The following is a 23319-nucleotide window of genomic DNA, read 5'->3' on the forward strand; positions in this document are numbered from 1 at the left end:
ATTCAAATTTTATGGCAACACTAGTAAAGTCTATTTACCTACAAGGACACTGGGACACATTTGTATCCAAGGGTGTTAATAATGGGGAAACTGAGTATGAGCTTACATTCCAGATGAAGCACAACATCAACATCAGAGACATCATAGGTGCATCAATAAAGCCACCAGTAATGTTGTTGACTATGATGACCTCAGTTTAAAGCAAGAAGGGGCAACATCTCCCATTGTGCGTAGATGTGTCTTACTTCTGATCCTGAATTTCTACAACCTATCCGGCATACTATTAATAAGCGTTCTGCATATAGCAGATACAGATTCATCCCAATCACACCTAGCCTTTTACCTTCCATAGTCCGTTATCTCCCCCCAATGTGCCTAGGGTATGTTTCTCAACTGTATATATTGATACATCTGTAGACAAGTTAATTCGTATTCTGTTTGTAAGTTAGGGAACGTTCTCATGTTATTGTCTTCCATCAAATCTTCCTGTTTATTGATCCTGATTTTGTCCCAGGATGGTCACATACTTTAGTACGCCTTCTTTCAAAAGTGGTGTCTGTGGTTATTTTCCTCTTCTACCCTGAAAAGCAGCCCCACCCCTTTCCCAGGCCTCTAGCACTACTTGTGTGGCTGGGAGTAGTTTTGACCCTTACTGCCAAATAAACAGTGCATAAATTAACAAGTTACTTACCTTACCTTACCAAGGGCAGTCTTGATGCTGTGGTTGGAGCAGAAACCGGACTGAGAAAGTGTCCAGCAGGTTGATTCTTTCCAGGTGCTTGGTGAGTCGGCGGTTGATGGTCTTCTTGAGGACTATGGCAGGGAAGGGGAGCCAAGAGATGGCACTGTAGTTTTTGAGGTTTGCTGGGGTCGGTGTAGGGTTTCTTGAGGAGTGGATTGACCTTTGAGTGTTTCCATCCCTCGGGGTAGGTGGTCGTGGTGACAGCTGTGTTGAAAATACAGGTGAGTTTGCAGCTTATTTTCTCGCTTATAAGGTATATAGTGTTTGGAATTTGAGTTTCTGCAAATATTTGTAATTTGTACATCACCAAGTAAAGTGTTCTGATTTATTACATTTCTGAATTAGAAAAAAAGTGCTTTTGTAATTCCTGATGTATTTTGAAATATTTGTACTATTCATTTACAAGCTATTTAATATTTTGTTAGAAAAAAACCTGACATCCTACAGCCGTTTGTTTCACAAAGATTGTCAGACTGCTTTCTTTACAAAATCGTCTAACTGCAGTAAGAAAAAGAAAAGTGTACATCATTTTCCAGGATAAGATAAGCATCAATAAGCGAAAAGAAGAACGAACATTTGACCGCAGTCTTTAAACTTACAGCAAATGTGTCTAGAGAAAACAAGATCTTAAGGGATCTTTATTTCTCATTCACTTACTGAATGAACAGAATACATGTTCCTTTCCAGCTTAAGTTCACTCGCCAGAACGGACCAGTAGGTCTTAAAAAAAAGCTTGACCTGTTAAAATCTGATTCGCCAGAGCAAGTGGGCGAATAGGTATTTTGGATCTGGTAGACACTTAGGGCCTCATTACGAGTTTGATGGAGGGGATTAGTCCATCACAAAAGTGACAGATATCCCGCCCGCCATATTACAAGTTCCATTATATGCTATATTAACATTACCTTGGGGTCCCCACTGACTTTAAGGAATTCCTAGGGACTCCAGGTAAAATGAAAAGAAAAGACAGATGTGAACTGGGAATTAATCACTGTTCCCTGACATCACAGCGTACATGCTTCAGCCACCCTGGCCCAGCAGGGTTGCGTGGCTTTTGCCAGAACCTTAAGAGAGCAGATTCCAAAATTAGATACAAGGAGAGTATCCTATTTCTCAGAGCAACAGGAGAGAGGCCCCAGGTGACAGAGCACCTATAAAGACTATCAAGCCAAAACCTCCCCTTGGAAATTCAATAATTAGCACTCAAACACCTGAGACCATTCACTCAACCCTATCACAATTATTTAACACACTGTTTTCCACCCAGAACAATCAAAATTTAGTACCACAAAAGTATCAGATTGTCAAGAGCTTTGATACCACATATGCCAAAACATATGCAGTTATACCACAGATGGACAATGACAAAATGTTCACCATCTACCTGTCAGCTGATGAATTTCATTACAAGACCGGAGGCTACTATTATGCATATATTCCTTTAATGCCACTTCAAAGAAGATAACATCATAAATAAAATATTCCAGAACAGAACATCCAGTACACATATCACCTCCATGGAGACAGTATTCTGCCTCTTAACTGCTGCTCCCCGCAGACAAGTATCTTTCTCTTTCTCATTCCTTGTTAGCTCCTTTAAGTGTATTGTGTGCAGTTCCAATTTACTGAACATTTTGCTTATTAGGGTTATTGTTAATGAATCAATGAACACTGACTTTCCTTTGCAGGGTTTTTGTTTTCCTTACCAAGAGTATTCATCCCGCTTCTGTCATTCCAGCCCAGGTGGCTCCTCAAACGCCTCGGCCTGCTACAAAAGCAGTATAACCGACTCTATTACAAATGATCGGGTGCACCCTCTGAGGTCGCTTCCTTGAATGCGGCCTCCCAGGCCACCCTCTCAGGTCGCTTCCTTGAAGAAGGCCCCTGAGGTCACAACTCTATTCCACATCAACAGTGGTTTCACTTCTGAGCTGTAGCCTTTCAGAATCGGGCTTTACTCAGAAGTATTTTGTTTCGGCGAGCAAGCCGCTCCGTATAACCAGCAGGGGTTTCACTTCTGGGTCGTAAACTTTTCTTCGTCAAATGGGCTGCATTCTAACAGAGGCGGCCCAAGTTTCTTCCTTGCGTACATCATTGGAGGTTAGAAATGCATTGGGCAATGGTCTACCGGCCCAACGTGAGATTTTAACCTCCATTTTCCTTTGGAGCTACGTCCTTAGATTTGTTTTACATGCCATCGTACAGAGGTCTTGATGCGTCAACTTGACAGTTTCAATCTCCACTTGGTTTGGCAACTGTATCAACCGTCCGAATGACTTTCCAAGACGAATGGGCATCATTTTGCAGTTTCTACTTTATTTAACAATTTACATTAATTACTATATTTGGTGAATTCTAATTTATCTACCTAAAAGCTGTTATGTAACAAATCTGCTTCACTAGCCAAACTCATTTTAAACCTGTAAAATATCTGACATAGGTGGCCACACATCACACATCTGAAAGCTGGCAGGGCAGAATTAATGAGGATTTAATAAAAAAAAAACGAATTCAAAATGAAATGCTGTCCTGTGTCAAGAGACACTAGACCAATTTGTGGTTGAGAGCGACTCAGATGATAATGGAGGGGATTCTCTTCCTATTACCTTGGAGAAGATGGCTCAAAGTAACAAAGGGATAAGCGTAAAAGGAAAACTACGCATCTCAATAACACTGAAAAAGGGGTTAAAGCCTATAAAACAAATAAGAGGTCTAAGCACCTCGCATAGAATAGAGGTCTTAAGCACCACAAGGAGAATTGGAGGTCCAAGAACCTCACATAGATTGGGCACACTACACAACGCAAAATTGAATAGTGACCCTCATGGCACACTGGACTGTGATGTCCCCAATGATGCAAATTAAGTTGAATCTTTTAATGAGAACCCCTTACATGACTATATCCTAGATTTGAACAATGATTAATTCAATCAAGACAAATTCCTTATGGAGGAAGACCTCCCATCCTCCTCAAAGGATGTAATTAGAGATCCGCTGGGTGAAGAAATGTTCTTCCCTGATAATATCAAGAGCCCAAAGACTGCAGAATGGTACCCACAGGAACACGGGGCAAGATTCATCAACTGGTTGATTCGTAACCCCCTTGAGACGAGAATTAGGAACAGTCGCAACTTGCTGCACTCTAAATGGGCAGGGCGGCGTCCGGGGAAGGGGGCGGACAAAAACATTTAATAAATAAAAATGTACCCGCTTCCGCGCCACTCCTCTTTCCCTCGTCACTGCAGGCACAGGTTCCCAGCCTGTCCTGCAGGCAACCCTGACGATGCTCAGAACAGCGTTAGGATTGGCTGGAGCGCCCAGCCAGGGCGCTCCCAGGCTGAGTGGGAGGCTGTGCCTGCTCTCTCTAGCCGAGCAACACAGTGTCAGGCTGGAGAGTGCACATGTGGGTTTGGCCGGGCCGAGACCGCAAGTCAAACATACACGCACACTGAGGGGAGTGCACAGTGCACTCCCCGTCATCCCCCATGGCCCCGCCTCTTTAACAACAAAACTATGATAACCACAGTTTATTATTGTTTTGTTGTTAAAGGCTACAGCTGCTGCTGCTCGCAGGGGCAACTCTCCTCCCCCATAGCCGCTGGTTAGGAACATTCAAAGAAATTAATGTTCACAACCGGTCGTATACGATAAGAACTGCCTTACACCCAACCTTTACCCAGAATTAATAAAATTTCTTTTAAAACTGGGTAGAGACCCTAGGTGAGGCCTTGATCCTCACCTGCTAGGATCGTCTTCTGGATGTTAGGACCTCTGGCAAGGAGTACTGACTTATTAGAAGATGCCTGTATCAATGAAGTACCTTTGGATATCGACTTACTAAGAGGTTGGAGCTGAAGCCCTATGGGTTTGCTTGGCAACACGAACGCCGGGCTGAACATTGAGAGACATAGGGTTGTCTTCTTAAAAATTAACCCTAAACTTGGGGACCATGCAGAGCGTGAACCCTCTACAGATCCTAAGGGTCTTCTCTTTGAGGAGGACATGATCAAAACTCTTAATAAGTATGTTCCAACCTTTACCGCCCTAGACAAAGCACAAACCAACATGTGTAAAGTCTTTAGTCCAGGTGTTTTTGGTCGGGCTGGCAGAAGGGGACTTTGTGCCGGCCAGGGTATACAAAGGTCCCACTTTTCCAGCTATGGACAACCAAGAGGAGTCTACAGAGGATACTGGGTGAGGGTGAAAAGAAAACAAAGGATATTGGTTTAGTCGGAAGACAATAGACCGACTGGCTAAGTCCTTTATAGATCTCTTTATTTTCTTAGTGTTCTCGAGACGTAAGAAGAGTCTTAAAAAAATAAATAATAATAATAATAATAATAATATTAATAAATAAATACAAAATAGAAATGTCCTTTATTGCGATTCTCTGATCTTCATTTGACTCTGATTATTGTTCGTCTTGCATTTCTTTAATTGTCCTTTTCTTCTTTCTTTAGGTCTTTTCATCATCAGCTTTTTCCCCCAGAGGAAACCTCATCATGTAGAAGAATGAGGAATAATGAAACAAAACCGTAGATGGGGGGGGGCACCAAAAAGAAAAGGTAAGTGGATTTTGTTTTGAATTAAGTAATCTCTTTGGTTTAATTATAGTGCGGTAGAAGAAAAAAGAGGGGTGGCTGGAGGAGTGTATAGGAGGAGGAGGATAGTACCAAAAACAAAGGAACGTCCCAGGGTGACAGAGAAGAAAGTGCGCATATAGTTGTTTTTGGACATCTCAGTGAAAGCCAGGTTCTTAAAACAAAAATATCCTATCTTATCCCTGTTTTCCTGTTCTTCCCCTTCTTCCTTGCTATTCCTCTGTTGTTTTGCCTCCACCCCCTCCTGCCCGTCCTTTGTCCCCTCTCCTGCCTCTCCACTTCCAAAATAAGCCGCTGGTGTTGGGGAGGTATGCACGCACCTGAGTGAGCCACGCCCCTCCAGGGACGTGGCGGGGTTCTCCAGTTTGTCTGCCCATCGGTTTTGGGTCTCTGCTCTCCTCCGCTCCCTGACTCGTCGCCGGCAGTACGCCCTCCTCGTCGCTCTTCCTGCCAGTCGACCTGACCTCATCGTGGACCGTTCCACGTTGTTCAATTTACTTGCTCCTTGTGTCGCCAGCCTCTGTAGTTTCTTCCTCTCCTTCCTCCCCGTTGCATCTTTGTGTTCCCCTTTTACCTGTCGTCAGTCGGATATCCTGGTTGATGCTCTGGTCGTCAACCCTCTCTAAGGTACCCCCTGGTTACGAAGATAACGGTCCCGTAGTGTCCTCGGGAGACAGGGATATCGCAACCCTGTCACAGATACCAAGGCAGAAACTTCTCCCAGAGAGGAAGCGCTTTCCGTGGAAGAGGCAACAAAGGACGCGGTCAAACCTCATCAGGATACCAGGGTGAGTACATCAAATTTTCTTTCTTTCCCGATAAAGATGGGAGGTCGTTTCAGGTTTTTTTTCCATGTTTGTAAACAGTTACACAAGACCCATGGATCTTACAAACCATTCAAGGATTCAAAACAGGTTTCTGAAAAGAACCTGCCCAGTTCTTTTTTGCCCAAGAGAACTGAATTCATCAACCTCACAGGAAGTTATTGTAGAGGAAGAGGTAGGTACTATGTTACAAAAAGGAGCCATCCTACAAGTGCCCCTAGAAAACAAGTTTTTCGTAAGCACTCTGTTTTAGTGGAAAAGAAGGACAAGGGGCGGAGGCCTGTAATAAATCTAAGAAGTCTAAACAAATTCCTAGTCTACAGACACTTCAAGATGGAAGGTATCCATCTTCTAAGAGATATGTTGTTGAAAGAGGATTGGCTCGTGAAATTAGACCTGAAGAATGCTTATTTTACGAATCCAATGGCCAAGGAATACCAATCTTAATTGCAGGTCATCTGGAAGGGTCGCCTTTTCCAATTCCGTGCACTTCCTTTTGGCCCGTCATCAGCATCTTGGTTTTTACCAAGGGACTGAGGCCAGTAGCTTCCTACCTCTGTGAGAGAGGCATACAGATGGTCATCTATCTGGAAGACATCCGCATGTCTCTATGCCAGTCGCAGATTCTGAAGGATCCAGTTATGACTATTTCCCTTTTACAGAATTTAGGCTTTATTGTAAACAAAGAGAAGTCTGTTCTTACCCTGTCCAGGACTAGAGTTCTTGGGTTTCAGGATAGATACTGTAAATGTAGTTCTCCAACTTCCTTTAAAAAATATCACAAGAATACGGAACGAAATATGTTTTACCGGTCAATATGGAGTCTATAACACTGACAGAGCTATCCAGACTCTTAGGTCTTTTATCTTCACCCAACCAGGCGATCTTCCCAGGTCCGTTACATTACCGAGCAATGCAGAGAATAAAAGCGAAAGCTCTTCGGGAAGGCTTTGTGATATGGAGACAGGGTCTCCTAGATGGGGATGCCAGACTAGAACTTTCCTGGTGGCTGGAGAATGGAATGGCAGAGCAATTTTTGGTTGTTCTCCAGACATCATTTTGGAGTGGGGCGCGACATCTACTGGTTGGGGTGCACGCCAAGGCACACAGGACACTGGTGGTTTGTGGTCACATTTAGAGATGAAACAACATATCAACTGTTTAGAGTTGCCAGCAGGGCTCTATGCCCTTATGAGTTTCAAAAAATGTTTAAAGGACAGCGTAGTACTGCTAAAGATGGACAATGTTTCTGCAGTAGCATATATCAATCGACTAGTCCTGAACGTTACTATAGTTTCTTCTGATTCTTAAAACTGGCTGTATGGGAGATTTTCATGTAATGTTCATAGATAGAAACTATTGAATTTCAACAAGCTATTCATGTTAGCGGCTTTGTAGTACATCTTTGTTTTCTGACACCCTCGTGTCTTTCTGTGCTGTTGCCTCCCTCATGCTGCAAGCTCTCTTGTGTGCTTCTCCTTCCAAACTACCCAAAACACCATGGTCAGTGTTGCTTTCTGCAGTGTGTGCTTCTCCCAGGCCCTATTGCTTTACCTCACGCACTGCTTTTCCTCTCTGTTGCAATCCTGGAAAAAGATATTGTTTTGGCTGGGACTGGGCAGAGAAGTGCTGCTGAAGCCCCGTCCTAGAAAAAACACTTTTGTGCTATTCCGTTTATTATTTCCCTTTCTTGAGGCATCTTGGACAGGTAAAAGAAAATTGCCCCCTATCAGTTAGTAGTCGTGTAATGACAAGCAGGCAAGCAAAGACACTTGCATGTGCCCTGTCATTATGCATGAAAAAATGATACTGCTGTATTGCATTGCCAAGAGGTACTGGCAAAGCCAATGGGTCCCAAAGGGAAGACGCTCTTGCTTTCTAAAAGCTTATTTCTCGAATAAGTAGTATGATGCAATACTTCCTCAAAGCCTGCATGAAGCGATGCTTTCAGGTCTAAACTCCTGTAAAAAGCTTGATTATTGAAGTACCCATTCTTTAGGCATTCAAGTTCCTCACCGGATGCTTTTGGGAAGATTGTAGTGGGTTGGGGAGTATATGAAATGCCTCTGATGGCACCTAATTCAAATTAAGATTCTAAATTTGTTGGTAAACTAATTGGCTTCCTGATACAAGCGGCCTGCTGAACATTCCAACTACAGCATCCACATAGAAACAAACGACCCCCAGCTGACAGCCCCACTGCCTAAGTATCTGCCTGATTCTTTGCAGACTCTGCATAACCAGAGTGAAAGCGAAATCCTGCACCAAACATTCTTCAGTCTCACGGGATTCTGGGATGGGTGGTTCTGAGAATTAATCAGACATTGAATAGAAAGCTTGACAACACACCTGCAGTTTGCGTGTTAGGCCTCTTCAGCAGACCTACCCCTATAACGATGAAGAATAGATACGTAGGCGGCGGATGGCCATGAAATGAAGGGTATCGGGGGGAAGGAGGGGCCTAGATTGGAGACATGGGTGGCTGATGTTACAAGCTGGGCGTGAACAGAGGAAAGAGCATTGCAGAGGAAAGAGACGAGGGGATTCCAACGCCAACCTATAGCGCCCCTGTGGACGGAGGTGGTTGATGGATGGGAGACACTAGATACGGCAGATGCTTCGACTGAAGGACAAGAGAATTCGGTGGCGTAGAACAAGAGAGCAATTAGTGACGATAACGCTAGCACTGTTGAGAGCAGGTTACCTTTCAGATTATGGGGCCCAATGTCAGGGACGAGAAAGGGGGGAGTGTGAGGGGTTGACCATGTTATACCGCTTAGCATTGACCTTAAAAGGCATAATGGGTGAATACCACAGTCTACCCTACTAGGACCTCCCCATGACCCCTCCAACATGGGGATGCTGACAGCCGGTGTTCCAACATCTATTTGAATGCGAACGCCCACAATCCCAAGACTGAGAAAATTAAGGACAAAATTGTAAGTTTGTAGATTAGTGTATTGTCTATTTTAAGACAATTAGTATAAAGTGGCATACTGATATTCTGCAAGTGTACCATCACCTCTGACCTTGTAGGGGAACTGATACCAGTGACCCACAATGTAAGGTGCACATATGTAGGCTTTTTATGTGATCGCTTTCACAAACTGAAAACTGTTTACCATCAGAAGGCTGTAAGTCTATTATCTGTTTGACTACTTACCTATTACTGTATGATCTTGCATGTTAACTACAAACGTAGTGTTGAACACTTTCCATGTTTTTGAAATGCCAATAGGAGTGTTAAAAAAACATTCTGTGTAAGTATCATAATTTGGGGGTAAAAAATAGCTTGTGTGTCCCAAGAGGATTTCTGAGCTGTGGTCAGTCATTTGTTGTCAATTAACTCTTTACATAGCCTTGAAGAAAGAAAAGTACATGTGTGTCCAGGCAATGTAAACTATTTGTAGTGCCCTCAGGGTTTCACACATGTAGTCATTACTCTCAGTGTCAATGAAAATGCCTATCTTTTTGTTTCATGTTTTTGTGTGTCGAGTAAAACAAACACTAAACTAGCCCCCAGTCTGTGGATTGAGTATGTGCTAGTTTTTCAACATGTGGTTTTAATTACGTCTTGCTAGTAGGCTGGAGAGTAAAGTACAGTGTTGTATTTTTGGGTACAGAGAGCTAACAGAACAATGTATGATTTAGCAGGTTTGGTCATTAGGGAAAAAACAAGGCTACCAACTACCCCACCGTCGATGGGAGTGCTTACCCAAGGAGGAGGAGTCCCAACGATGCCCTCAGCATACTGAGAGTGGAGGAGGACGTGCAAAGAAAGAACAGAAGAAAAGACAGAAAAAGCATCAGAGAGGAAAGACATGGAGAGGGAAAGCCAACAAAGGAGTATAAAAGGTTCTCTCAGGCTGATAATCTTTGACCCCAAGGCCTGGGAAGCGGAGGACTGCCAACAAGGAGTCGACTCACAGAGGAGGATACCCTGCCGCACAAGGAACATGATGAAGAGCTACATTACGTATGACAGCCAAGAGGAATCAAAACTGAGGAGCTGGTATTGGAGAGAAGAGAACTAGAGAGCCAAGAGCCAAACCTTGAAATACAAACAACTGAGACGGAAACCTCCACTCCTTCTGGAAACGCTGTGGCCCCATCATAGTTCACGGGGAGACCATGGCTGCCCAGGTGTGAGACAGGGTTAACCCGTGGAAGGAACAGGTCAGCAAAAGTACGGGCAAAGAGGCTGGCACAGTGCTCTCGGGGGGCAACTGAGGGCAAAACCATGACAATTACTCATAGAATCCTGCTTACAGGTTGAGTCCTAATACCAACTGGGTTCCTTTTCGTTTAGAAGCAAGTCTTGATGGACTATTGACTATTCTTTTGATGGAAGAGGAGAAGAGAGTATGAAACAGTACATAGAAAGTAGAACACAGCTAAAAAAAATACAGCGGATAAGTGAGATGTTGAGAGGAATCTGCTTTCCAATAACTTGTTTATTTTTTTTACTTTATCTGGCTTAAAATTTCACTTACCTTTTCCTTTAATCTGAGGATACTGAAGGTGGAGCTCTAGTTGGTCTTTGGTGCTTGGAAGTAGCCTGCTGGGCCTAAGTCTAAGAAAAATAGAAGAAACGATCCTGTGAGATCTTCACAGACTTCCTAAAGAATCTGAGCCTGTATGATAACTGGAGGACAATAAAACATTTCATTATTCAGAGAGCCTTGTAATTGGCCTGTGTTACTGAATTAAAACAAACATACATTCCACACCCTCTTTTTGCCCCAAGATCCTCAGTTCCATGTACAGTCGATCTGTTTTTAAAGTGTGTGTGTGAGCGAATGTGTTTAAGAGTGTGTTTGTGAGGGAATATGTTTAAGAGTCTGTGTGTGTGTCTGTCTATCTGTCTGTCTGACTTTGCATCTTGCCTAGTCGATCTGTCTCTGTATCTATCTCAGACCTTTGGGGCAGTTAAGACAAGAGCACGCAAGGGTTTGGTCTGGAGGCAACTACTGGTGTTTGACATTTATCACAAGGGGGTGTTTGTGGTCTACATCAATCACTGGACATCTCCATCACATCTCAAGCTGCTCCTCTACACCATTTGTAGGCTATGCCTGAGATTCACTTGCAAGATTTTTTGTTTGCATCTTTCCTTGCTTCTCATTGGTCAGTGCCTGTCAGTTTCACATTCTTCCTTGTGTGTTTGTCCCTTCGATGGAGCATGGACAGAGTTCTGATTAATTGCTTTATTGGTGCCATTCGATGGTTCAGACTTGGATCCTGGTACTTTTTGTTTTTAATCCTTGCTCTCTCCTGTTGCAGTTGCCTCCTTGTTGTAGACCCGAGACATGGCAATGGAGAAATGCGACTTTACTCCCACATGTCACTGTAGCCCTGGGTCACTCCGCGGGCCAGTGGTAGCTGATGAAATTTGAAAATGGCAGGACAGATACAATTCAAAGTGAAAAGCAGTGAGTAAGTAAACAAGACATGCAACCCTCAACTCCTAAAAGAAGGTTTAGCTGGGGTGGGGAAATTTCAGCCACATAAACTACTATTGTGAGACCATGTATTCACAAGCATTTGCAATGCAATGGGTCTCATATTTGCCTGAGTTAGAGCTACTGTTGTTGTAAATTCATAACCCGGTCTTTTCTTGCCACATAAATAGATCAACCCTGCCTAATAATTTGGTCTTTTCCTGCCACATAATTCCAGTGGCCCTGCATATAACTACATCACTCCTGTTTACCTTCTTCCTATACCTGCAGCCAAAAATGAAAATATTGCCATTTAGAATCCTAATTTAAATCTTCATTGCTAATTCCAATAGAATACCACTTTCACCACTCCACCATCAGAGTTGCTGGCTGGCTAACACAATTGCCCAAAACAAGAAAGCCAAGGAGGAGTAATGAGAGAGATAAACTAGAAGAGTCACCCAAACATATCAAGAGTGTTCAGCGACAGTGTAATCAGGATGTTAAGTTGGCCTGAATCATGGTCATAATTGCAATGAGGAGACATTATTAAAACATAAAAAAATGAAAATAACATTTTTAAGAAACATGGTCATGTTACTGTATAGTTAGCCCCTAGAGAGCATAACCACCTGAAAAGAAAATGACTGAAAGTATTGCAGTGTAACCACCTATTTAGTCATAGAGGGCACAGTGCATTACACATTTTCAGAGCTTGCAGCTCACTGCAATGATATTACAAACAAGACCCTTAAAAACACAAACTACTCCCAGCTGTAAAACAAAGGTCCATGCCATGAGAGAGCTTAAAAAGAAACTGAATGGAGGGAGGAGTTATTATTTTGGGGTCCCCACTGACCTAGTGTGGGGACCCAAAGATGACCTAGACAGTAAGAGCAGGTTGTGGTGAACATTTTGAAGGTGGTCCCATTGTCCTAATACCACCACAGGCTGAGTTATAAGCAAACATGTTTTGTGAAACAATGCCCTGCAAAGCATTATGGGATGAGCCAGTGCAGCAAACATTGTAGTATGTTGACTGTAATGCTCAGGACAGCCCTTAGAGGACACCAAAATAAAAATATCATTTGTAAGAAACGTGGTCATGTAACCATATAATTAGCCCCAAAGGACATAACCACATGAAAATAAAATGGCAGAAAGTAATGTAGTACAACCATGTAATAAGCCCCTAGAGCACATGGAGTGACCTACACATTTTCAGGTCTAGCAGGCCTCTTGCAATACTAAGGCCCCAGAACACAAACTACTCCAAGCTGTAAAACAAAAGTTCCAGCCATAAAGGTGACTGAATGGTGGAAGGGGTTATTATTTTGGGGTCCCCAATAACATAGTGTGGGAACCCAGCGATGACCTAAACAGAAAGAGTGAATTGTGCTGAATGTTTTGGTGGTGGTCCCATTGTCATAGGACCACCACAGTCAGAGTTAAGGCAAAAATGTTTTGAAAAAGAATGATGGCAAAGCATCATGCGGCAACTTTTCCCGAGTGCACTGAATATTGTAGTATCAGCTCTCCCGCTGCGCTGAGTGTGGATTTCTGTGTTTTTTTTAGAAAAGCATTTGTCAATCATAAGTGTTTTTGGGACAACTTTGGAGCGTGAAGGAGAGAGCTAAAAGAAATGACTCCGATTAGGTAACAGTGTGAACAATGTGACCAGCGCTCCAATATCGCCAATGGAGTTTGCGCTATGAGAGCCATGGCTGCCATGGAGCACGAAGGGGAGACACAAAATAATAAAATAGTTCACTCACACTGAATTATATCAGCAATCATAGAATTATCTATGTAACAGGGTCAGTCTGCAAGGTGGTAACTAAACCGTCCCAGGGTGGGACAAACGTAAAGCAATTACCAATTACATCAAGACCACGAACAAGTGAAAGTGATGGGCGTGTGTGTGCGGTTAAAAGCCCACAATGCTTGCATCAGGTCAAAGAGTTTGTACGCTCAACCTAAAAAAGGAGTCTATATCCATTCAGGATAAGACTTAAGCAAAAACTACATGCATTGCACAGGGCTTCTCTGTGTGTTCTCCATCTAGGCCTGTAAGTGCAATGGAAACAGTACATTTTAGCTTGTGTGATAACAATTTCACAAAGAGGTTCACTTATTTCAGTATAAAAATTAAACCTGTTGCAAGCTTCCAGGAGGTGGCCCTAATTGATTACACTACTTCATAACAATTGCATTATATCAATCTAGTCACTGAAAGTGCTACTGGTATCATTTACTGTGAAAAATGCTCACTGATGTGCTTTCCTAAGATGTCGGACGGATTTAGTGGAGGTTTCTGATGGCCATTAATGCTGCGCCACAACAACATGAAAGTGAGCAGCCCGTCATCTATTAAACACTGAAGAGGGACTGCTGCAAGACAGATGTTTCTCACTGTCCGACTGACATGGGATCTGACTGCCTCATGCCAAAGCCCTTTGAGACTGAATTTCGTCTGCATCCTGGGGTCACTCCAGCAGCACCTCTCTCTTGACAATCAAGAAAGTGAAAAGATGAGCCTATCGGAAAGATTTCCATACACATGCAATGGTCATCACATAATTACCTGGCTGCACAATGATTCTCTGAGGGAAGGTATATATTTGTGTAAGAACAGATAAAAAAAAAAAATCAGACCGGAAAATCAGAAGGGTGGAGTCCCAGCGCCCTTACAGAGAAGCTGCCACTGCTGCACGCCATTATTGTGTCCTGCAAAAATGTTTATTAGCATCCATGCTGTAGATAATGAAAGACGGTACCTGCCCTAAGCATATCATCATCTCATGTCTGGGCACTTCCGCAGCTCACCTCCAATAGAGACCAAGCCAAAATCGGTAGGTACCCACATGCAGGCATGAGAACATCTTTTCTTTGATCAGACTCTGCATACAGGTGAAACACGAAAACAACTGCCGCACACACTATACTTCACTCACGAAGTTTGTACCCATTCAAACACTGGCACCCAAGCCTAAAGTGTCTTATTTCTCATCTATTTTCGCATCAAATCCATGAACAGTTGCAATGACAAATAAGATAAAAATATAACTGTGGTCCTCGTGTCCATCAAAACACTACCCATAAATACTTGACGAAGTTCAATCCATAGCTCAGCCACAGGGAAAATTCACTACATCCTTTGAAAACATGTTTTGGCACCATCTCAGGGTTGTCACGGGCTATATATGTGCAACTACAATGCCACCCTGGAACAGATAAGACGCTGCCTTGGCTGCACCCTCAGCTCCATTTAGCAGCAGGGTGAGGGGAGTTTCTGTGCACAGTCCGGATCAGTCTAGCTGACAAGTTTTCATTTTCCTTATCTGTGACAGATCAAATCAAATCAAATCATTAACATTTATAAAGCGCGCTACTCACCCGTGCGGGTCTCAAGGCGCTAGGGGGGAAAAGGGGGGTTATCGCTGCTCGAACAGCCAAGTCTTTAGGAGTTTCCGGAAAGCGGAGTAGTCCTGGGTGGTCCTGAGGCTGGTGGGGAGGGAGTTCCAGGTCTTGGCCGCCAGGAAGGAGAAAGATCTCCCACCCACCGTGGAGCGGCGGGTGCGAGGGACGGCAGCAAGTGCGAGGCCAGCGGAGCGGAGGGGGCGGGTGGGGACGTAGAAGCTGAGGCGTCTGTTGAGGTATTCCGGTCCCTTGTTGTGGAGGGCTTTGTGTGCGTGGGTGAGAAGACGGAAGGTGATCCTTTTGCTGACTGGGAGCCAATGCAGGTGTCTCAGGTGTGCGGAGATGTGGCTGTTGCGGGGTACGTCGAGGATGAGGCGGGCCGAGGCGTTTTGGATGCGTTGCAGGCGGTTTTGGAGTTTGGCGGTGGTCCCGGCGTAGAGGGTGTTGCCGTAGTCCAGGCGACTCGTGACAAGGGCGTGGGTCACGGTTTTTCTGGTGTCGGCGGGGATCCAGCGGAAGATCTTGCGGAGCATGCGGAGAGTGAGGAAGCAGGCGGAGGACACGGCGTTGACTTGCTTGGTCATGGTGAGAAGAGGGTCCAAGATGAAGCCGAGGTTGCGGGCGTGGTCTGCGGGGGTCGGTGCGGTGCCGAGGGCCGTGGGCCACCAGGAGTCGTCCCAGGCGGACGGGGTGTTGCCGAGGATGAGGACTTCCGTTTTTTCAGAGTTCAGCTTTAGGCGGCTGAGCCTCATCCAATCTGCGACGTCCTTCATACCCTCTTGTAGGTTGGTCTTGGCGCTGGCGGGGTCCTTGGTGAGGGAGAGTACAAGTTGGGTGTCGTCGGCGGAGGGAGGTAAACTCTTTGGGAGCGGTTAGCGAGGAAGGAGGCGATCCAGTCCAGGGCCTGGCCTTGGATCCCGGTGGAGCGTAGGCAGGTGATTAGGGTGCGGTGACAGACGGTGTCAAAGGCAGCCGAGAGGTCGAGGAGAATGAGGGCGACTGTTTCACCGTTGTCCATCAGGGTTCTGATGTCGTCTGTGACTGAGATGAGGGCGGTTTCCGTGCTGTGGTTGGTTCGGAATCCGGTTTGTGAAGGGTCGAGCAGGTTGTTGTCTTCCAGGAAGGTGGTCAGCTGTTTGTTGACGGTCTTTTCTATTACCTTGGCTGGGAAAGGTAGAAGAGAGATGGGGCGGAAGTTTTTCAGGTCGCTTGGGTCAGCCGTAGGTTTCTTTAGTAGGGCGTTGACTTCAGCGTGCTTCCAGCATTCGGGGAAGGTAGCAGAAGAAAAAGAAGAGTTGATGACGGTCTGGAGGTGCGGGGCGATGATGTCGTCGGCTTTGTTAAAGATGAAGTGCGGGCAGGGGTCCGAAGGGGCGCCGGAGTGGATAGAGTTCATGATGGATTTGGTTTCTTCCGTGTTGATGTGGGTCCAGTTGTTGAGGGTGATGTCCGGGGAAGCGGGTTCAGTGGTGTATGGTTGGGTCTGGTGTCCGAAGCTGTCGTGGAGGTCGCTGATCTTGCGATGGAAGAAAGTGGCGAGGGATTCGCACAAATCCTGTGAGGGCGTGACGGCGTTGGCGCTGGGGTTGGAGAACTCTTTGACGATGCTGAAGAGTTCTCTGCTGTTGTGGCTGTTTTTGTCTAGTCTGTCGGTGAAAAAGTTCCTTTTGGCAGTGCGGATCAGGTGGTGGTGTTCGCGTGTAGCGTTCTTGAGGGCGGTCATGTTGTCAGCGGTGTGGTCCTTGCGCCAGGCCTTCTCAAGGGCACGACAAGTTTTCTTTGATTCTTTGAGGGTGTCAGAGAACCAGAGAGGTTTTTTGGTGTTGGTCTGTCGATGCGTGCGTTTGAGGGGAGCAAGGTTGTCAGCGCAGTTGGAGATCCAGTTTGTGAGGTTGAGAGCTGCGTCGTTGGGGTCGGTGGTGAGGGTGGGTTGGTTGGCGGCGAGAGCGGAGAAGAGTTGCTCTTCAGGGATCTTGTTCCACTGTCGATGAGGGATGGGTTGAGTGCGGAGGTGGGAGGTCTCGCGTCGGAATGTGAAGTGGACGCAGCTGTGGTCGGTCCAGTGTAGGGCAGAGGTGTGGCTGAAGAAGACGTGTTTGCTGGCGGAGAAGATAGGGTCGAGCGTGTGTCCGGCGATGTGGGTGGCGGTGTTCACCAGTTGTTTGAGGCCGAGGTTGGCGAGGTTGTCGAGCAGGGTGGTGGTGTTGGGGTCGTTGTTTTGTTCCAGATGGAAGTTGAGGTCGCCTAGGAGGATGTAGTCCGGTGAGGCGAGGGCGTGCGGGGAGATGAAGTCGGCGATGGCGTCGCTGAAAGAGGCGCGAGGTCCGGGAGGACGGTAGACGAGGGATCCTCTGAGGGTGGTCCTTGGGTCGGTGCGAATCTGAAAATGCAGGTGTTCAGCGGCGAGGGGGGGGTCTTCGGTGGAGGTGGTGACGCTGATGGAGTCTTTGAAGATGATGGCGACACCTCCTCCTACTTGGTTGGTGCGGTCTTTTCTGGAGATCTTGTAGCCTTCGGGGATGGCGGTAGCGATGTCTGGAGCAGAGGAGGCGTTCATCCATGTCTCCGTGATGAAGGCGACGTCCGGGGCTGTGACAGTGCCAAATGTTCTGGGTGTGAACATGTGCATTTCAATTCTTTTGTGTGGTGCTACACAGCAATTAGGAGGTGTGAGCCTTTTATTCCACCCACACGGTTAGATTTAGAAAGAATCGAAATTGACTAAAACAAACTAATACAGAGAACTGCATTCAATCACAACAGACTCTTTCCTTTAGCAAAGCCAGGCAGTACGGCTCTTTCAACCTTATCCATTTTAATGAGATCAACCAAAACGAATACACCTTTATGATAGTAAATAGGGAATTGTGCCAAAGGTAAAACTGCTTAAAAGGGTGCTTTAACGTTAAGGTCACCTTATTAACAGGCTGGTGCTGGCACAGTGTCCCTGTAATCACTGGACACTCCCTCCTTTTATATAGGAGTTGCAGAGTGATAGGGGTCAGCTGCTTACCAGTGCACGGGGCAGCATCTGTACATGGTTCCACTGTGCCATGTGCTGTCACGAAATGATGCCCGATGCCACCAATGGCTTCCAGATCCCTCACTCTTACATGAAGCCAGCCTGGACGGACTGCACATTTGGGATCCAAATGACTGTGGACTGTAGACAGTGAACTAGGGGTGGCGGGAGCATAAGGTGAGGAGTGATAAATGAGATCACAATGCCGTGCTATAAGGAAGCAGTGCATTGCACATTTAGAAAAGAACAGGACAATGGTGTGGCTGTTTTACAGATCAATGTTTTCTGATGACTGCCGGTCTGGACAGGGCACCCACAGGCGAAGAAGAGGCGAATGACTCCTCATAATGACGCAGAGGTCACATAATGACATAATACATACAGTATGATGCCTGGGGCGTCAGAAAAAACGTTCCGAAAAATAACATAAAATTTGCTAAATTATGCTCAGGATTGTTGCTGCCGGTGAAAAGAGTTCTGGTCCCAAGAATAAGTGCCGGTGGCGTCCAGTGACAAAAATCGGCACTGCGCTGCAAGGGTGTAATGCACTTCCTGGATCCTGGCTCAAGGAGCTCAGGAGTAGGTGGAGAGTCCGTATGTTTAATGGCAGCTCAGTGTTGATGCGCCTACATCACTAGTTTCAGGGAGCTGGAAAACAATAAAAGGTGCCAGGATCCACGAGTGGCTGTCTGGGTATTAAAAGGTTCCTCCGAGCCACCTGCAGCCGACTTGATCTAGAGCCACATGTGAAGTGCAACGCCTACTGAGGACAGGCTCCTGCAAAACTTGTTTTTACCATGAGACGTTGTGGCGGAAATACTGTACCAAAGAAGTGAGTCTGATAGCGCTTGCCTGGGGTCACCATAGCAACATGAGTGAGTTCACCCAGCGCAGCCAACAGGCTATTAAAATGTGAATTGCCTGGAAGGCATTCTGATGCAGAGCGCCATGGCAGCATACAGTAAGCACTGTGCACAAGCTGTTTTATGACAGCACAGCGCCATGTTGATTCCGCCACTTCATTGAGAAGATATGTAAATGTGCAACTAATGCAATTTAGCACGACACCAGCACTAAAATGTGTAGTCTAACCCCCCCATGTCTGTCAAGTACCATGCAAGACAAGTTAAACTAACCAATTTTGGATAAACACTCAAAAACTCACTGTAGCCGGGCCAAGAAGTGGGCGCTCACCAATATCTGAGAACCTGAGAAACAATTAGTATAAAAAACGATGGTGCTCCAGTGACATGGTTGGCTACCTTGGAACCCCAAACCTAACCCCTAAAACAGGGATCAATAAACAGTGAATACAGTAAGCTCTGAGCACTCAGAGTTCCAATGTAAATCAATATCCAATCTCAAGATCGTAAGGCTTCTTGTTGCTTTTATTCCAGATCCATAATATATTTCAAACTGCAAGGATGTATTTTACATGACAGTCTTATCTTTGATCTACAGTGTGGTTCATACAGCATCAGTCTGTAGCAAAAACAGCCAAGACGTGTTTCGTTGTATGACAATAAGTCTTCAACGTCCTGAGGGCTGAAAGTAACAAACTAGGTGAATCTCAAATTGTATCAATCTCCAACGAGTATGTGTATAACAGTCATGTAGACAGCGGACAGGGTCCACGTTGTAATATCCAGAGAACCTCGCCTACCCCTGTGACCTTAAGCTTGTTAGTGCAGGCATCCAATTCCACTGCCGAGTTAGGCCGGTGCTGATCCGCACCCTACAAATATTGAAATGTGACACATAAGCAAACTGAAAACCCTGCACCTATAAGTCCCTGATAAGTGATACTTGGCAGGGCCGGGTCAGGATGAAAGATACTGCAGCAGCTGAAGCAGGACTGAGGCCCACACAGCTCTTCAGAATACAGCAGGGCCACAGCTTTAGGGCAGTAAGACTGGTGTGACCGCTTTGGGGGCTGATCCTGGGCGGGGGTGAGGGGTGGGCTATTTCTGTTTTCAACAATAGCTTATGATTTAAAAATACCTGATTCAGAATTCTTTATGCATTCAGCTAGCAATAAAATGTCTAGGTAACTCTGGTCATTAATGTTCCTGCTAAAGAGAGATCGGAGATTTGTCTAGTGGCAGTTTTGACTATTATAAATGTAGTGCAGAGGGTTAATATGCTTGCTGCAAAGCACAGATCTGTATATTATGTGGATAGCTGAGTGGATTTCTACTTTTGTCACAGAGATTCTTTTGTTACCGCAGTTCATAAGATACAACCCTGATATAGAACAGTGACTGATGCAGACTGTCATCAAAGAGCTGCTTGCAAACTGCACAAAATAGGTTAGGATGCTATTTTTCTCCCCAGTCTTTCATTATCTATTCCTAATATATATATATATATATATTTAAAGAGTTCGTTCGGTTAGATATAGATTCTTATTAGTAACGCCAGCCTTCACCTGCGCTTTAAAACAAATAAAATGTGTGTGAGAGAGGGGCCGTAGAGAGATGAGGGGCACTTTTCCCCGGTGGTAGTGAGGGAATCCAAGGAGTAGGTCACAGGGGGGGGGGGGGGGGTGCAGACACCGGTAAAGCCATGGACTACAGCAGCCCCTTCCCTCCAGCAGGAGGGAGCTGAGGCCTCACTCTCTGCCCCCAGGAGCCTCCTCAGGAGTGGAGGGACAAGGGGAGAGGAGACACGGGACAGGGGGAGTGGGACAGTCAGACTCCTACCTCCAGAGACACCTGCTCACAAACAGTCCGAGGCCTGAGGGGGTGTCCGGCCTCAGAAGGTGGTGGGAGAGGAGAGGTGGGACAGTGGGAGAAGTGGTGTGGACAGTCGGGCTCCTACCTCCACAGAGCCCGGGGAGGGGGAAGATCTCAGTCCCAGGCCTGAGGGGGTCTCCGCACAGACACAGGATCCTCCCACCCCTAGAGCTGAAGGAGCCGGAAGTGACGTCTTTCGCTGCTGGTGCTGCCGCTGCCCTCGCTGACCCGGAAAAGGAAGCCACGGAGCTGAGCGTCACCGAAAGAGACAAAGGACCACGAGTGACCCCCACAGGCTGCAGTGACCCCGCGGAGCCTCGAGGCTGAAACATAAACTACAAAGACCCTTAAACAACCCACGGAGGAGCGGAGCAGCGCCGACACCAACCGACGGGTTATTATGGCGTCGAGTCTCCCACCGCCTGTCGCACTGGCAATAAATAAACAATGTATACATTGTGAGAGACAGGCACAGATTTACGCAAAACACGTGGCTCCCTCAGGGCCGCAGAGGACAAGCGCAGGTTCAGCGCAGCACACCCGGGCGTCTTTACAGGGCCCTGCGCCACAGCGGCGACTCTTTTTACTCTCATGTGGCACAAGGGGGCACTTTTTGTCGCGGCATGTTTAGAAAATGACGTATCCATTGCGCCATCTTGCCCCCCTTGCGCCACATTATGCTCTGCCAGGCGTAATGTATGCGGGGGGCTCCGGCGTTAAGAGGCCACAAAAATGGCACGGTGAAAACGACAAGATTTCAGTGCACCTTTTTTAGCGTAATTTCTAACGCTTGCTCAAAGCAGGCATTAAAATGACGCACCCATAGAAACCTGTGGGTCTCCTTGCACTTTGCTACTCTAGCGTCAACATTTTGGACGCTAGTGTAGAAATGCACCATAATAGCATCAAAAATGTTGCTGCTATTGTCCTAACGACCGCCATGGTGCGCCGTATTGTACATAGATGCTGTTGTCAGTGGGACAGAGGCAACGCAAGAAAAGTGGCACATCAGTATTAATGCACCACTTTCTTGTAAATATGCCCCTTAGTGTATAGGTCATTAGTTCAGCAATCACTTCATCAATGGATTCCAATGTCTCCACGCAGTGTATCACAGAAAAATGAACCAGCATCAGGGGTTAGACTAATACGTTTTTGTGCTGGTGCCCCATACAGGCCAATTGACCAGATTCAGATGGAGACTATTTTTTAAGCCTAAAATAGGTTTATTTTGGCTGTCTCCCGTCTGAAATTCCCTCTGCTTCATTAGAATTCAATGGGAGGCATGTATTCTCCAGATTATTTTTCTAAAATCTGCCACTTTCCTCTTCGAAAATGTTGGCTTATATGCAGCCCTGCCACGTATACCACCCAACACTGGTTAGGCTAACGCATTTTAGTGCTGGTGTTCCATCACTGCACTAAAATGCAATAGGCACGCATTTGCAGAACTGCTGGACACAGTCGGGATCATGAGAGGCTCCACTGCTGCAAGAATAAATAATAACAAAAGTTGGCCTCGCACACGCTTCGGCGCAACTGGCACCATTTCATTTTTGTGTAACAGGTTCTACAACTTGCTGTTATCGAGTATCATTTAAATGATCATTTTCAGCGTTTATAATTAGACACTTCAAATTCCTTCAGTATTAATTAGATAAGGATATAAGATTTTAAAGCATTCACAACAAGAATTTTAAATTCTATTAAGGACACGGAGGCAAGGATTGTGCTTCTCTTTCTTCACTCTTTATTTTCAGCAGCCAATCAAAAAAAGATTATTCAAACACTACATGTCCCATGAATACCCTCCTTAATCATGTCTAACCGTAGAGCTGCAGCCCTATATATCTCACTAACTGCCGTAACACCTCCCCTTTCTTTGCTCCAGAAGGTAGACAGTTAATCCAAAGTCTCCAATGATATGACTTCCAATCTGGGAAAATACACACAGCCTCCAACGGGAAACTGATAGGAAGAATCAATCCCAGAACATAGCCTTCCTCTTGATATTAAACTGAGAGGATTTTCAAACTTCCAACATCTTTGTGAATCCAATAACAAAACATGAAAAGCAGTTGAGAAGTATGCTCTTCATTTGTTGTAGTTTCCTATAAGGAGAAATATAACAAAGCTGTAAACACTCGACCAATAAGATAATTTCACAAGTCACATTTAGAGGGGGGGAAGCGCTCAACGTATATACATTTAATACAAATTCCGTTATATACTCTTGTACATCGTATTGAAAAACATCTGGGTGGGATGATCCTCGCCAACGTGTCCTTAATAGAATTGAAAATTCTTGTTGCGAATGCTAGAAAAATGTATTTTCTATGTCAGGACTGGAGGCTCCAATTATGCTAGTTTAAAGCTGGCCCATCACCACAGACGCTACAATTATATTTGGTTTATAATAAAAATCCTTCAAAGTTGATTCCGATGACTAATCTGCTGCTTTCTGGATATCTTCTGAGCGAGACCCTTAAGAGAAAGATTTTTGATGCCATTGCTCCTCGAGCTCAGTGAGCACC

The 23319-nt window shown here is 45.5% G+C and overlaps 1 pseudogene; it reads right to left on the reverse strand.

The window, feature by feature from the left end:
- Positions 1–23319, reverse strand: part of LOC138249627 (zinc finger protein 208-like) — a 161937-nt pseudogene that overhangs the window by 41680 nt on the left and 96938 nt on the right.

The sequence above is a fragment of the Pleurodeles waltl genome, chromosome 8 (genome assembly GCF_031143425.1).
Source record: "Pleurodeles waltl isolate 20211129_DDA chromosome 8, aPleWal1.hap1.20221129, whole genome shotgun sequence".
Lineage (NCBI taxonomy): Eukaryota > Metazoa > Chordata > Amphibia > Caudata > Salamandridae > Pleurodeles > Pleurodeles waltl.